Here is a 13,832-nt window from a genome sequence, read left to right on the forward strand (position 1 = left end):
GCTTGTTGAATGACAGATGATTCAATAAAATAGATGCCTCGCTGATATTTAGGAGATTATACCTTCTCCATGTGTAAATATTTAGAGAAAGGCACTCCATTCAACGGCTATATTTAGCCCATTTTGGACAGTTTTCAAATTATAAATCCATTTTTGTTCTGCTTCAGTAAGTATTTTATCTTTGTTCCCATTGCGTGGCGAGATTTTAATAACCTGTATAATGAACCATGTAAAATCTGTACATTTGTGTTGTTTTTTAGTAAAATGAGCCACTAATGGTTTATTTTCTACTGAATTGCGAATACAGGATTTGTGCTCATTGATGCGCTGGCGAACAGGCCGTTTTGTTTTGCCTATGTATACCAAATCGCATGGGCATTTGATAGCGTACACTACCCATGGTGTTAAACAATTCGTAAAATCTTTAAGTACAATAGTTTTGTCACACAGGGTGATTATTTGTAAGTGGCTGTTTGTGCACACACTGAACAGTGTCCGCATCGATGGTGGCCAATTACAGGTGGTAAACCCCAAAGTGATGTCTGTGTAGACTTTTGGATTTTGGGAACTGATAAGAATGTACTAGAGTATCTTTGATATTTGGTTGTCTTTTAAATGCAAACCTAGGAACTGCAGGGTGAAAGTCTTCTGTATAGATCATTTTCCAGTGTTTGCGTAAAATCTTTCTGTAGATGTTACTGTTCGGACTGTACGTGCTGACACAAGTGATCTTATCTTCTTGATGTCGTTGTACTGATTCTAAAGTATTTGTGCGATTTGTGTGTAACGCTCTCTTGTATGCTCTGTGTATAGTTTCTTGAGGATATCCTCTTTAAGTCTCGACTTGAGGTTTTTGGCATGTACTTTATACTTTTCCACATCTGTGCAGTTTCTACGAATACGTAAAAAAGGCCGTAAGGTAAACCTTCTTTGAGACTGAGAGGATGGAAACTTGTATAGTTAAGTAAGGTATTTCTATCAGTGGGTTTTCTATATAAGACCGTTTCGATGGAGCCTTCCGTTGTTTTCTGTATTTCCAAATCTAAGAACGGTATTTTGTTTAGGTCAGTGTGAATCGTGAATTGGATGTGAAAATTCTGAAGGTTCAACCATTGATGAAAGGAGGATAATTTCTCTGAAGTTCCACTCCATATGAGACATATATCGTCGATATAACGTAACCAATGTTTTATATAGCATTGAAAGGGGTTATCTGAGCTATATATGGATTGTTGTTCTAAATTTTATACTGTGTTTTTAGGCCTACGCAGCCAAAGTCGAATCTGCCATTTACAATTTGCATTACAGCATTACTTGCCTTTTCCTTAGAATATTTGGTACACTTGCATACTGTGCTTTTAGGCCTACTCAGACAAAGTCGAACCTGCCCACTGTGATGGGTACTAGAACATTCTGTGTACGTGTCTACTGTGTTACAGACCCTCTCAGATAATGTTGAACCTGCTCACTGCGAACTACACCCTACCGTTAATATGCCAGGCCGCACCATATACTTCTTTGATTCTAGATGCCCCTTTGCACTGAGCCCTTACGATCCTTAAAACTGCTGATTGTTGCCTAACTGAATTTTTTTGAATCTAGATGTCCCTTAGCATTGAGCCCATGTCTTGGGATCTTTAGATCTTTAGAACCGTTGATTGTTGCCTAATTGCACCATTCTGAATCTAGATGCCCCTTTGCATTGAGCCCATATGATCTTTAGAACTGCTGATTGTTGACTAACTGCACCATTTTGAACCTAGATGCTCCTTTGCATTGAGCCCATATGATCTTTAGAACTGCTGATTGTTGCCTAACTGCACCATTTTGAATCTAGACGTCTCACTGCATTGATCTCAAATGTTCTTGTAGTATTGCTGATTTTAGTCTAACTGCATTACTGTGAACACAGTTGCTACCACCACTGCCTCGATGCTAACAGTGTCCAGTACCCAGTCACTGCCTCATTAACTGCAACCCCTCACCTGGTACCACACCTTAAGCTTCTTGAGAACTAACAAGTCACAACATGCATTCGATGCCCTCTGCCAGCCTCTACCTCACCCACATGGTCATCTTAGGATCTTTATCCTTCACTGCAAGCAGTTACCTTGCCAGCATCCTTAAGACACACCACGACCCGCAACTCACTCGTCCCTCCATCATGCTCCACTGCTCAGACCCTCCATCGAATCCCTACCTCAACGACCCAGCTCTGTGGCTCAAACACTTTGCAACCAAACCTACACCAAACCTCCCATGTAAACTACAACATAGGAATATCAGACTTAGATCGAGACTGCCCAGACCACATTGTACTCAGCGCAGCCACACCACTCCTCCACAGCCCAACCTACCTGCAGCACCCAGCCCCCCCGGTCCACCTCACCTACTTCAGCGCTAAAGGGAGCCCTTATTAATGCAAGATCCCTTACGGCCCAAGCCCTTGACATCACACACCTCATCACTATCCATAACCTCGTCTTCCTAGCCATCACCGAAACCTGGCTACATGATGCCTCTGGCCCACTCCTTGCCTTATCCCTACCCAAGGGTTATACCATAATCAGAAATGACCGTCTTTCCAACTTGTCTAAAGGAGGAGGAGTCGCTTTCATACATAGTGACAAGATCACTATGAGAGCTGCCACCAACACACAATTCAGCTCTGCAGAATCACTATCAGTGAAACCATACCAACCCAGCAACACTCCACCTTGTATACAGACCTCCAGGTCCAGTGGGCTCATTTATTGATGATGTTGCTTCCACCTTGTCGACTAACACGATGCCCAATTCCCAGATATTGCTATTAGGTGACTTCAACCTCGGCCTCTCCGACCCCAAGGACCACATGGCCTCTGAGGTTGACACCACCCTTTCCAACCTAGACTTCCAGCAGCGCATTCGTGATCCTACACATAACAAGGGTAGAATGCTTGACTGGTTAGCTGACCTAAATTGCAATGCCAATGTAATTTCCAACGCTGCCTGCGCTTGGTCTGACCATCATGTTATTACCTTCCTCCTGCCAGCCACCAACCCTCAGCCCACAGCCACCATAGCCCCCGCTATACCCACCAGAAATAAAAAGGATATTACCAGGGAGAAACTGCTTCCTCTCATCCTCCCTTGTTTGAACACTTTCGCCTCGCAGCACAAAGACAATGACCCCACTGTCTTAGTAGATGCCTTCAACAGCCTGATGATCAAAGGCATTCAGAGCATAGCCCCACTAAAAATTTGCAAAGCCAACCACCTGAACTCTTGGTTCACCCCGCAGCTTAACGCTCTGCGCAAAGAAGCGCAAGGCCGAAGCCCTTTGGAAAATTCATCCTAGCTCAGCCAATAAAGCCTCCCTCCTGATCACCTCTCTTAACTATAAGGAAGCCATCCTTCAAGCCAAAAAAGAGAAATATAATTCACGTATATCCCAAGCAGAATCCAACACAAGAGAATTATTCAAAATTCTCAAAGAATTAGAATTAGAATCCCCCTCCCCTGCCCCTGACGTGTGCACCAAAGACAGCACTTGGTGCAACAACATACAAAATGCACTTCTCAACAAAATAACTACTTTGCAATCCAAAATCAACACCAAACAAAACTCCCTCCACACTCCTATATTTATCAATACCCTGCCACCTAAAATAACCACCCCAGACTCCCCGGTGCCTTTCAGCTTCACACCGCTCACCATTCTGGAGGTTGAAAAAATCATCTGCAACTTAAAACCTTCCAATTGCCAAGGGGACGCATGTCCAGCCCCGATCATTAAGGAATCGGCTCATGACCTTGTACCTTTTATTACCACTTATATCAATGCCTCATTCCAATTGGGAGTGGTCCCTAACAGCTTGAAGGATGCATGGGTCATCCCTCTCCTAAAAAAACCTACCTTAGATCTGGAGGTCCCAACCAACTACAAGCCCATCACGACGGTCCCATTTTTGCTAAAAATCTTAGATAGAGCAGCGTATCTACAAATACAGCACTACCTGGAAACAAACAATCTATTAGGCACGAGACAATCCGGCTTCAGACCTAAGCACGGTACCGAGACAGCCCTCCTAGATCTCAAAGCCCAAATTGAGGACTTTAAAGACAAAGCTAAATTAGCCCTGCTACTACTATTAGACTCATCTGCTGCCTTCGATTTGGTCAACCACCGAATCCTCTGTCACCACCTGAAAACGGCAGCCCACTTCTCTGACCGACAAGGCCACTAACTGGATTCAATCCTTCCTGGATAACAGACAGATGAGGGTATTCTCCCCAACCTCCTCTGCCGACCCTGTGCCAGTCCCTTGCGGGGTCCCCCAAGGATCGTGCATATCCCCTACCCTCTACAATGTTTTCTCTAAACCCCTGTTTGATGTGCTGGACTATCTGGGTGTCACCTACACTAACTATGCTGATGATACCCAGATACTCATCCCCATCATGGGCGATCACACAGTAGACTTAAAATCCCTAAATGACATATACCTTGTCATCCAAACCTGGATGGTTCAACATGAGCTCTGTCTCAATGACGACAAGACAGAGCTCCTCATCCTAGGCACACAGCAAAGACTTAACAAGCTGAACCCCTTGTTCAGCTCCTTTAATATCGACGGAAACTCCATAAAAGTTTCCAAAGATACTAAAACTCTCGGAATCTACCTTGACTCCACCCTCTCCCTCCATAGACAAACAAATGCAGTTGCTCATATCATGCCACCCTTTTCTTTCCACCCATAATTGTACAATCCTTGCTAGGACTTTGGTCATGTCCAAACTAGACTACTGCAATGCACTGTACCAAGCCACTAATCAAGGCAACCTAGATAAACTCCAGATCATACAAAATAACGCCATCAGAGCAGCCTTCAATATCCCTAGATCAGCCCACATCTCGGAAACCAGGAAGAACCTTCATTGGTTGTCAGTCACCCAAAGGATCTCACTAAAATCACTTGCCCTGACCTACAAATGTATGAATAACCTGGCCCCCATCTACCTCTCCTCACGGTTCACGCAGTATACCGCATCTCGATCTCTGAGATCTACCAACAACCAGAGCCTACTGATTCCTAGATACAAGCTCCAAACAGCCGGTGGGTCTAGCTTCCCAGTTCTGGCAGCCAAACTGTGGAACTCTGTCCCCCTTACTATCAGAAACCTTCCTTCCCTGAATCTATTCAAACACAAAGCCAAACGCTGGCTAGTCACATCAGATGACCAAGCTGCACTCTGATAACTGGATGACCTATGGATTTCTGTACAAACTACCAATGTGTTTGATTACTATGTCAATTTAAATGTCACCTGAAATGTCACAATATTATGTAACCACTGTTTCTAAGATATGCGCCCGGTAGCCTTCGGGCCTGGTTTGCGCTATACAAATAAATAAAATACAAATACAAATATCCTCAAAAAAGGAAGGAGGTTTGAGGGAGGAATTGTTTAGGGTCTGTGGGAGAGAAAGGAGAGACTTCAGTCCAGAGAGGCAGTGTGGGTGCTGGAGTGCAAGGGGTAAAATGTTGTGGGAGATTGATTCAATGATCTCTCTGATTTTGTCTATTTTTTCAATAAATAAGTAGTTGTTGGCACCTCAGGGTCAGGTGAAGGAAGGTTGGGTACTATCCTTTAGCACTCAGAAGAGGGTTTTTGTCTTGTTAGAGGCTGCGTTGATGGTGATGCTCTAGAATGCTCTTTGGCCTTGTTAATTAGAATTCTGAAGTTGGCAGGATGAGATTTGAGGTTGGTCAGATCTCTCCAGTGTTACAGTTTTTGTGCCACCATTTCTCTAGGGGTGAAATTGTGCATATCTTGGAGGTGAGCTCAGAGGTGTATGTACCAAGTGGGGAGATGGGTTGGTTTTAGCACATCTTGTTTTTAGTGGTTTTCCAGTTTCATAGTGGAGTGATTGAATAATTATAGGAGGAGTGTGGCAATCAAGGATTAATACATTAAGTGCAGACATACAGGGAAACAAGCTCTCTTGGTGACAAAGGAACAAAAAAAGGTAACATAGCAGATAAAGGGGAGGTAGTGAGCCTCCTACAATGGGAAGACTTCAAGTGGCATGACGACTGTTTGAGAAAGGGTATATTGGACAGATACTGGGAACAATGCGGTTGACAAACTAAGGGCATTTTTGAATAAGTGGGCAGGCAGTCGAACTGTGACCTTGCACTATTAAGTGCTTGTGTGGTGGGAAAAATAGAGGGTCCAGTTAAAGGTGAGAGATGTTGTTAGTAATAAGGCTGGAGAGTTAAGTGAACAGGATAGCTCAGAAGCGAGAAGGTTTGCTTTCAATTTGCTTTTTAATAAATAGATGTAGACAGTGTTTCAAATTGCTGAGGGGAGGGAGTTCCAAGTAGGCGGAGCAAGAAGAGTGAATGAGCGGAAGAGAGAGGAAGCACATGGTGAGCAAGGTGTCACAAGGGTGGTGGAGGAAGCAGAGCAAATGCTGCAAGATGGTTTGTAGGAGCTGTCTGATAGAAGAGGATAGATATGGCAGTGGCTTAATTTGTATGGACTAGTAGGAGAAATTTGAATCTGGCCCTGTTTTGCATAGTTAGCCGTGCAGTCTGCTGGTGGTAGGAGGAAGTAGGGGTGAAGCAAGGGAGTTTAAAGAGAGTCTTCTTAGCAAAGTTAACAATCTTGTCAAAGAGACAGCATGCATAGTTTGGAAGACCAATGGGGAAACAGACAAAGTAGTTCATTCTAGGCAGACAAGAGTGGTTAGGGCATTGGTGGCTTTTAAGAGAAGGAGGTGCCTGATTTACCTGATATTTGGAAGGGTGAGGATTGCTGCTGTTGCAGTTTTGGAGATGAAGGTAGAGAATTTGTGTGAAGGGTCTTAGAAGACACCAAGGTTTCTAGCTGAAGACGAATAGGAGAGTCAGGTGGTAACTGGATAGGCAGGGGACAAGAAAAGAGAGAGGATTTGTTAGAAAAGAAAAGCACCTCTGTTTTGAAGGACTTCAATATAAGAGAGTGTGAGGCCATCCAATATTTAATAGCAGAGAGACAGTCTGAGATTTTGGTAAATAGTTAATTTGAGACTTCAGGAAAGGAGAAAAAGATGTGGGTGTTGCCTGCACAGATACAAAGTGAAGCAGGGCACTAGAATGAGTAAATCACAGTGCAAATCATGGGTAAATACAGGGCACCCTGCTGCCGGTGGTATGGTTCCTCGGAGAGGAGACGGTGCCCTTCCAATCTCGAAATTCGTTTGTAGAGAATTGGGTAAGAACCTTGGTCTTACAGGCACTGGGTCACTGAAGATATTAGATGGATAGTGTAATCCATTTTCAAACGAATTTCAGTCGTGTCTTGACATTTAATATCATGATGATTTTATTACATAGTTTAGCCGACACATGTTTCGATCCAACTGGGTCTGTTCCAAGGCATGTTTTGGGTGATAGTAACCATCTATCTGTGGGGGCATTTAGCCTGACCTTTGTGGGCCATGGTCAAATGGGTAATAGACAGTAGGATGCTGGCATGGTCAGACCAGTCGAGTGGAACAGGGTTTGCACAGCTGATGAGAGGTGGATGATGTAAAGACGAATGTTGCCTTTGTTTTGTGCGCGAGCACAATTTGCTTAAGGTCCATGGATCTGGTCAGTGCAAAAAACATGCTTCGAGTGTTGCTGGCAGGGTGAGACTCTGAGAAATACATTATTACGGTGTGATCATTTGGAAGAGGGGAGAGATTCACATACGTTTGTTCTGGGAGAGTGGATGATGGCACATGGCCAATCGCTCCTGTGGATGATTGCCACTCCACCTCCTGCCCTTTCAAGCTGTTCAGCATGTCAGATGCTGTAGCCTGGGGGTAGGAGGACATCGAAAATATTGAGGGCTGCATGGGATAAGCCATGTTTCAGTGATGAAGATGGTGTCAAGGTTGCTGTTAGAGATGAGGTCAGCGATATTTCTGGCGCGAGCGCTGCTGACTGTGCATCAACCAACATGAGGGGGCATGTGTATGTGCTCCATGAGTCTTGTATGGGGGCAATTGTTATAATGTATAATTATAATTGTTCTTTTTTGATGCACTTAATACAAGAGACCGGTTTCTAAGTGCGAGATCTCATTAGCTACCAACATTGCAAATAGCAAGGCGCAGTAGTAAAAAAAACAGCTGATTTTCAATAACAAATTCAGCATTATCAGATTCTCATTATGGCAAAATGTCTTTAGAATGTGCGTGCTAACGTTCTTGCAAATATAAGAAAAAGCCAGAATGTGTATATAGCGCATATGTTACAGAACTCGCTTTGATGATTTGTTGAATGAATGTGTGGATGCACAGCAGGGGGCAAATTACCAGTGCTGAACATGAAAACAATTGCCCGGTTGTTTTATTCAAGGCTGTTGCTTTATTTCACTCCAACACACTATCTCGGGGAACGAAACAGCTCGCCAATTGTGTAAAATTGGATGACAGACAGATTAAAGGTAATTTATTTTAAAAATGTTTCAGAGCAAGCAAACCCGCAATTTTATCAGGGGGATTACCTGCGAAACCAATTCTTCTGACCTTGCATTGGCAGCTCTTTATAATAAGTGGGTAATTTACCTGTCAACATTTTATCAGGACAAATTGCTTGGCTTGTAGGTGGGCACTTCTAAAAGAAATGAGCTGCAAAGCTCCTTCCTTTTGAGGACAGAACACATCATACAACAAGTGATAATGGTAAAGTCCGCATGAAACAAGCCTGAAAATAAGACTGTGAAGAGAAGGGGCCGGTTATTGTCGTGATGTAAAATGGAACCAGAGCAGCCTTTTACCCTCAGATAAAAGACAGTTCTTTCATTCAGTTCGCATTTAGAAAACAGTCACATCTGCCAGTTCCAATTGGCTTTATCTGATGGCCAGACTTGCTGAAATCGTTTTGGCGAACGTGCAGTTGAGGAGAATACATAAGAGGAGCACTTTTAAAAAAAATATATATAACGAATTGCTTTATCTGCGTTCTTTCTGTAGCGTGCTGATTGCTTTGACCATTACCCGTAGTTTGGGTCTCTCACACAGGCACCAAGACAATTGTGTTGTAACAAGCGAATCAACGTTACCTAAACTGACTTTGTCATGCTAGCAACAACATGGCAGAACGTACCCCAGCGCTATACATGTCAAGCTATCATCTACGCTTAGAAGGAAGGAGCGCTGATCAGATATATATATATATATTTTTTAAAGGAAGACGCGTTTGCTATTCTATACATTTGAAATCAAAATGAAAACAAAATAGCAATAGTTTCTTAAGAAAGCAGTTTTTTGGGGTGCTATTATTTTTTTGTGGTGCATTTACAATGTATGCACACAGCTGGACAGAAAACCATGATTATTTTTCTGATCTACTCAGATGCATAATATGCAGGGGTATGAATGCTATTGTTCATTTATATAGCGCCTATACACAGGCAAGTGTTTAGTATTTCATTCAATAAATACACTGGGCCCCATTATGAGTTGGACAGTGAAAGACACGCCAAATGGTTTGCATGTGATAATTACTGTTACCACATGCTTTAAACTGAGGCATGCCGTCATACGACTTGTCTACTGCCAAACTTGCAGTAATGATAAATACCGGATGTGTTCAGAAAAAAAAAGAGAATGCAGTTTGGCAGGAAGCCATCTACCGCATTCACTGATAGAGTTTCCATAACCAATAATATAGCACATTAGCATTAAGACGGGTGGCAGCGTCCATTATTGGCAAGCCAATTCATCTTGCATCTCCTCCCTGAATTGCCGTCCAGCCAAAATGAGGACTGAGATTGTAGCAGGGGATAGATGCTAAGCACTGGGTGCCACCGGAAGTTCAAGTTCTCGGTGTAAGAGCTCCCAGTGCTGGCAGATGAAGTGAGGGTTGTGGCATCCAGGATTTGAGGACGAGCTGTGAGACAATCTGGTGGAAGTGGTTAACCTATCCAACCACCTCTCAAGGGCCAAAGAGGTGGGTCGAACTCAAGTGGAGGGTACGTTCCCTACTGGCACAACAGGGGACATACCAGGAATGCAATGCCATAGGAGGGGACACAGAACATGGACTTGAAAAGCACCCCCTGGGGGGGCAGTATTGTGTCCTAGGGATTTGGCCTAGGGTAGCACGTGCTACCCCTGGAATCTTATTGGCCACCCCGTGCCACCCCATTGTCCTAAACTTTGCTCCCCTCCCTTTGCCTGGTCGCGCTTTGAAACACCTGTGAATGAGCGCAATATAAATAAAATATCATATGATATCATTTTGTGTGTGCACTCATACTGCATCCCCCTCAACCCCCCCACTGCATAAGTCAGTTCCCCACTTGGGCCACCCCAGTCAAAATAGTCTGGCCACACCACTACCTGGGGAAGAAGCAAGCCCCCATAGTGGACATTAGAAGCTTCAAGGGGATTGGAAATCCAGATGTCAGCAAGAGAGCACAGGTAGCTGATGATAAGTACACAATTAAGCAGGCATCCTGAAATCAAATGACATGCGTAGAGAGTGCCAATCAGGAGACACAATTCCATTGTGAAAAGTAGGTGTTGCAGTCCTCATATTTCCACTTGCACATACATGTTGAACATATTCTGCTACCACGCAGGGTGTGTTGAGATTGAAAAAAGAAACAGAGCCAGCAGGAAGAACAACTTCATTTTTTCCCTGCGAAGTGGATTCATCTCGGCACAGAAGGCAGGCACATGACATGTCACGGTGAAGTAAAACCAGTGGTCGAAGTGTATGAAAAGAAGTAGTGGAACTATGTTCCCTGCTAGCCTGCACCCACTCCCGACAAACACCATTATCACGTCCCCTCCCACACACAATACACACCACAAAACACTTGGACCTGCTGTTTAAGGGAATGCTTCCTACACTTTTATGTTAAAACAAAACCATTCCAGAACGGTTCTTTTTTAAAAAAAAAGTATAGGAGCTGTAAAAGGTAATTAAAAAAAGTAGAGGAGTACCGCTCCGGACCATTCACGCTCACTTCGACAACTGAACTAAACAGTCCTGTCACCACAGAGTCACACATATAATAGACATTCCTCACAGAAAACAGTCACACAGTCACTCAGACTATAAACTGCACCAAGTAATACACACTATTACAGATGTATGAATTCTTGGACGACCCCGAATGTAACAGCAAAAGCAATACAGATATGCCTTTATGAAAAGGCAATCAGTCGCCAAGCAAAGCAGCATTTGTGAAATGATCGGGAATAGATTAAGTTAAAAACATCCAATTGATGGTAATACAGGAACAAGTATGCATTGCCAATTCATGCATTAGATCTCTATACAAAAACCAGCTGCATAGAAATTGTCACCACACCATTGTTAGGAGGCAGCAGGATGGTCAGCATATCAGGGAATCCCATGCATCCAAAACCATCTGTAACATCTAGTTGAAAGCATGTTCATGAGAATGTACAATTTATCATGGCAGCAGATGATAGAAAACATACATCTAAAATCTCCTCCCTTAAGGGCCATTCGGGCAAAATCAGCACTGAAATTGATAGAGAGGACAGTTACAAAGCAGTTGATGTAAGCTTATGTAGGTGCAGCAATGCACACAATATCTACTGCACCGCATAAAGACACATAATCAAACCCTCTGCATTGTCCCCAAGGCCTTCTGGGGCCTCAATACCTTCAACTCTCTCTTCCTAAATAACTTCCTTCTCAAGCTCTTCGCTGATCCGCGTCCATTTCTGTCAGGCTCAGTCGCTTCTCCAAGCAACGAGTTGGTGGTAGATCTCTTTCTTCGGCTGGGGCCTCCCTCTGGAACAGCCTCCCGGCCTTAATTGGGGTGTCGGGCATTTCTTTCAAGAATCTCACTTGTTAAAGAGTGTTATGTCATTGCATGTATTGCAGGGATGCAATGTATGATTTGGTTTTACTAACCCACATTTACGTAAATGTCTAATTTTATGTAGAGAAGCTCTAGAACAAAGAGGGATTATAGTATAGTTGGTAAAGAAAAATGATGCCATATGCATGATGCCTGGTTTACAAATGTGGTTCCACATACAAGTGAAAAGAGAAACAAAAAAGATGTTTTCAATCCTGATTTATTACCAACTAAAGAAATTGCTGGCAGTTTGATTATGAGTACTTTAAAAGGTGGAATAAAAATAAACAGGTGTGTGGGTAAGACAAAGCTATCAAGGAGAGCTCAAGACCAAGTATACAAAAGCATTTGCTTCAAGAAACCACTGCAGCTTTAGCCCAAATGAAAGTAAGGGGGCATCATGGAGCTGGCCAAATTGGCTGGCTCCTTGAAGATCGTATGTTGGAGCACATCAGGGTTTATCAACAAGGAATGCAATGAAGATTGGCTAGAGTATTTGAAAATGTTTGATATTATCAACCTCCAGGAAACATAGCTAAAGGAAGAGATAGCCATACCTATACAGTACCTGCTGAGGAAAGTAAGAGGGGTCATCATTATACATTCTAATAGGTAAAAATGTGTCTTGAATGGCAGAAAAAGTGCCATGTACTTCAAACCATTTGGCACTCATATTAAAAGAGGAGAAGTCACTAGAACAATTGATCATTGTAAACATATAAAACACCCCATAAAACAGAGGAAAGTTCGACAGGGCCTGAAAGATAATTAGAGCTCCTTGTCATGGAAGAAGGTTTCGTCAGTGTTGATAATGGTATGCAATTTTAATGTCAGATTAGGCCCAGATCTCATGGGTAAGATTGACAATAGAGAATTGGAGGAGATCTGCGCAATTCGAAGATGAACTGCAGCAAATGTTAAGCATGATAGCGGGGCGAAACTTCTAGACATCTTTATGACCGAACATGCACTGGTGTAATTAAATGGTAGGCACAAGGGTGATGTGCCATCTAAAACACATTTTAAAAAGGAGGAAACCACTTGGTGTTTGATTAAGTGTTATTTGATATTTACCTGTATGGATTGATAAAATTTGAGGTAGCACAGTGGAAAGAGAGTGATCATTTTCCTTTGGAGTTTGAAATATCATGGCCCAGAAATACGAATGGCTGTACCCAAAAACCTAGATCTGAAAAAGAGAGCAATAATCATAGGTTAAACAAAGCAGAACTAATAGAGAACCCAAAGTATGACATCTTTTTTTTTGTATTTGTTTGGCTGAATAATTCAAACTTTAAAATTATCATTCAATTAATTAACAGACAATTTACATAGAAAGTTACAATCCTTACAAGAAAATTCTTTGCACAATTGCATACATTTACACGTTTTTAAAATTAAAATAATAAAAAGTTTATGATTCTTAGATATTAATACAAGTTACATGTGTCACATAAACAATAAATATAAGATCACATAATCATAACACTAATACAACAAAATGTACTCTTAAGAAACTACTAGTCTCAATGTACCTCTCTAAGCAGAATAGCATTCACATATTGGTCCAGTGCAATTTGGACTGTTGTTCTTGAGCTATCAAATAGTAAAGACCATATTTCATCTTTAGATAGATGACAGTGAATTTGAATTTTTTTTTTTAAATATCTTTCTCGTATTGGTTTTAATGCCGGACACTCTACAACCAGATGTAACAAGGTTTCTACCTGTATTTGCTTCCTACAATAACAAGAAGTATTTCGATTTGTTGAAATTAGTCCTTTTATGGCCAAATAGATTGATGTTAAAATCCACATATCTTTGGCAATATTCCTGAGTACATATCGAATCTGACCGATGAGAATTTTTTTTTGCTTTGGCAGGATTCGTTATTAACAGTTCAATTGTAACATTTGCGTCAAGTAAGGCATCTAGTACACATTTATTCCATATCCTTGGGCATTTTT

The sequence above is a fragment of the Ambystoma mexicanum genome, chromosome 7q (assembly GCF_040938575.1).
Source record: "Ambystoma mexicanum isolate Mex_15411 chromosome 7q, UKY_AmexF1_1, whole genome shotgun sequence".
NCBI classification, from domain to species: domain Eukaryota; kingdom Metazoa; phylum Chordata; class Amphibia; order Caudata; family Ambystomatidae; genus Ambystoma; species Ambystoma mexicanum.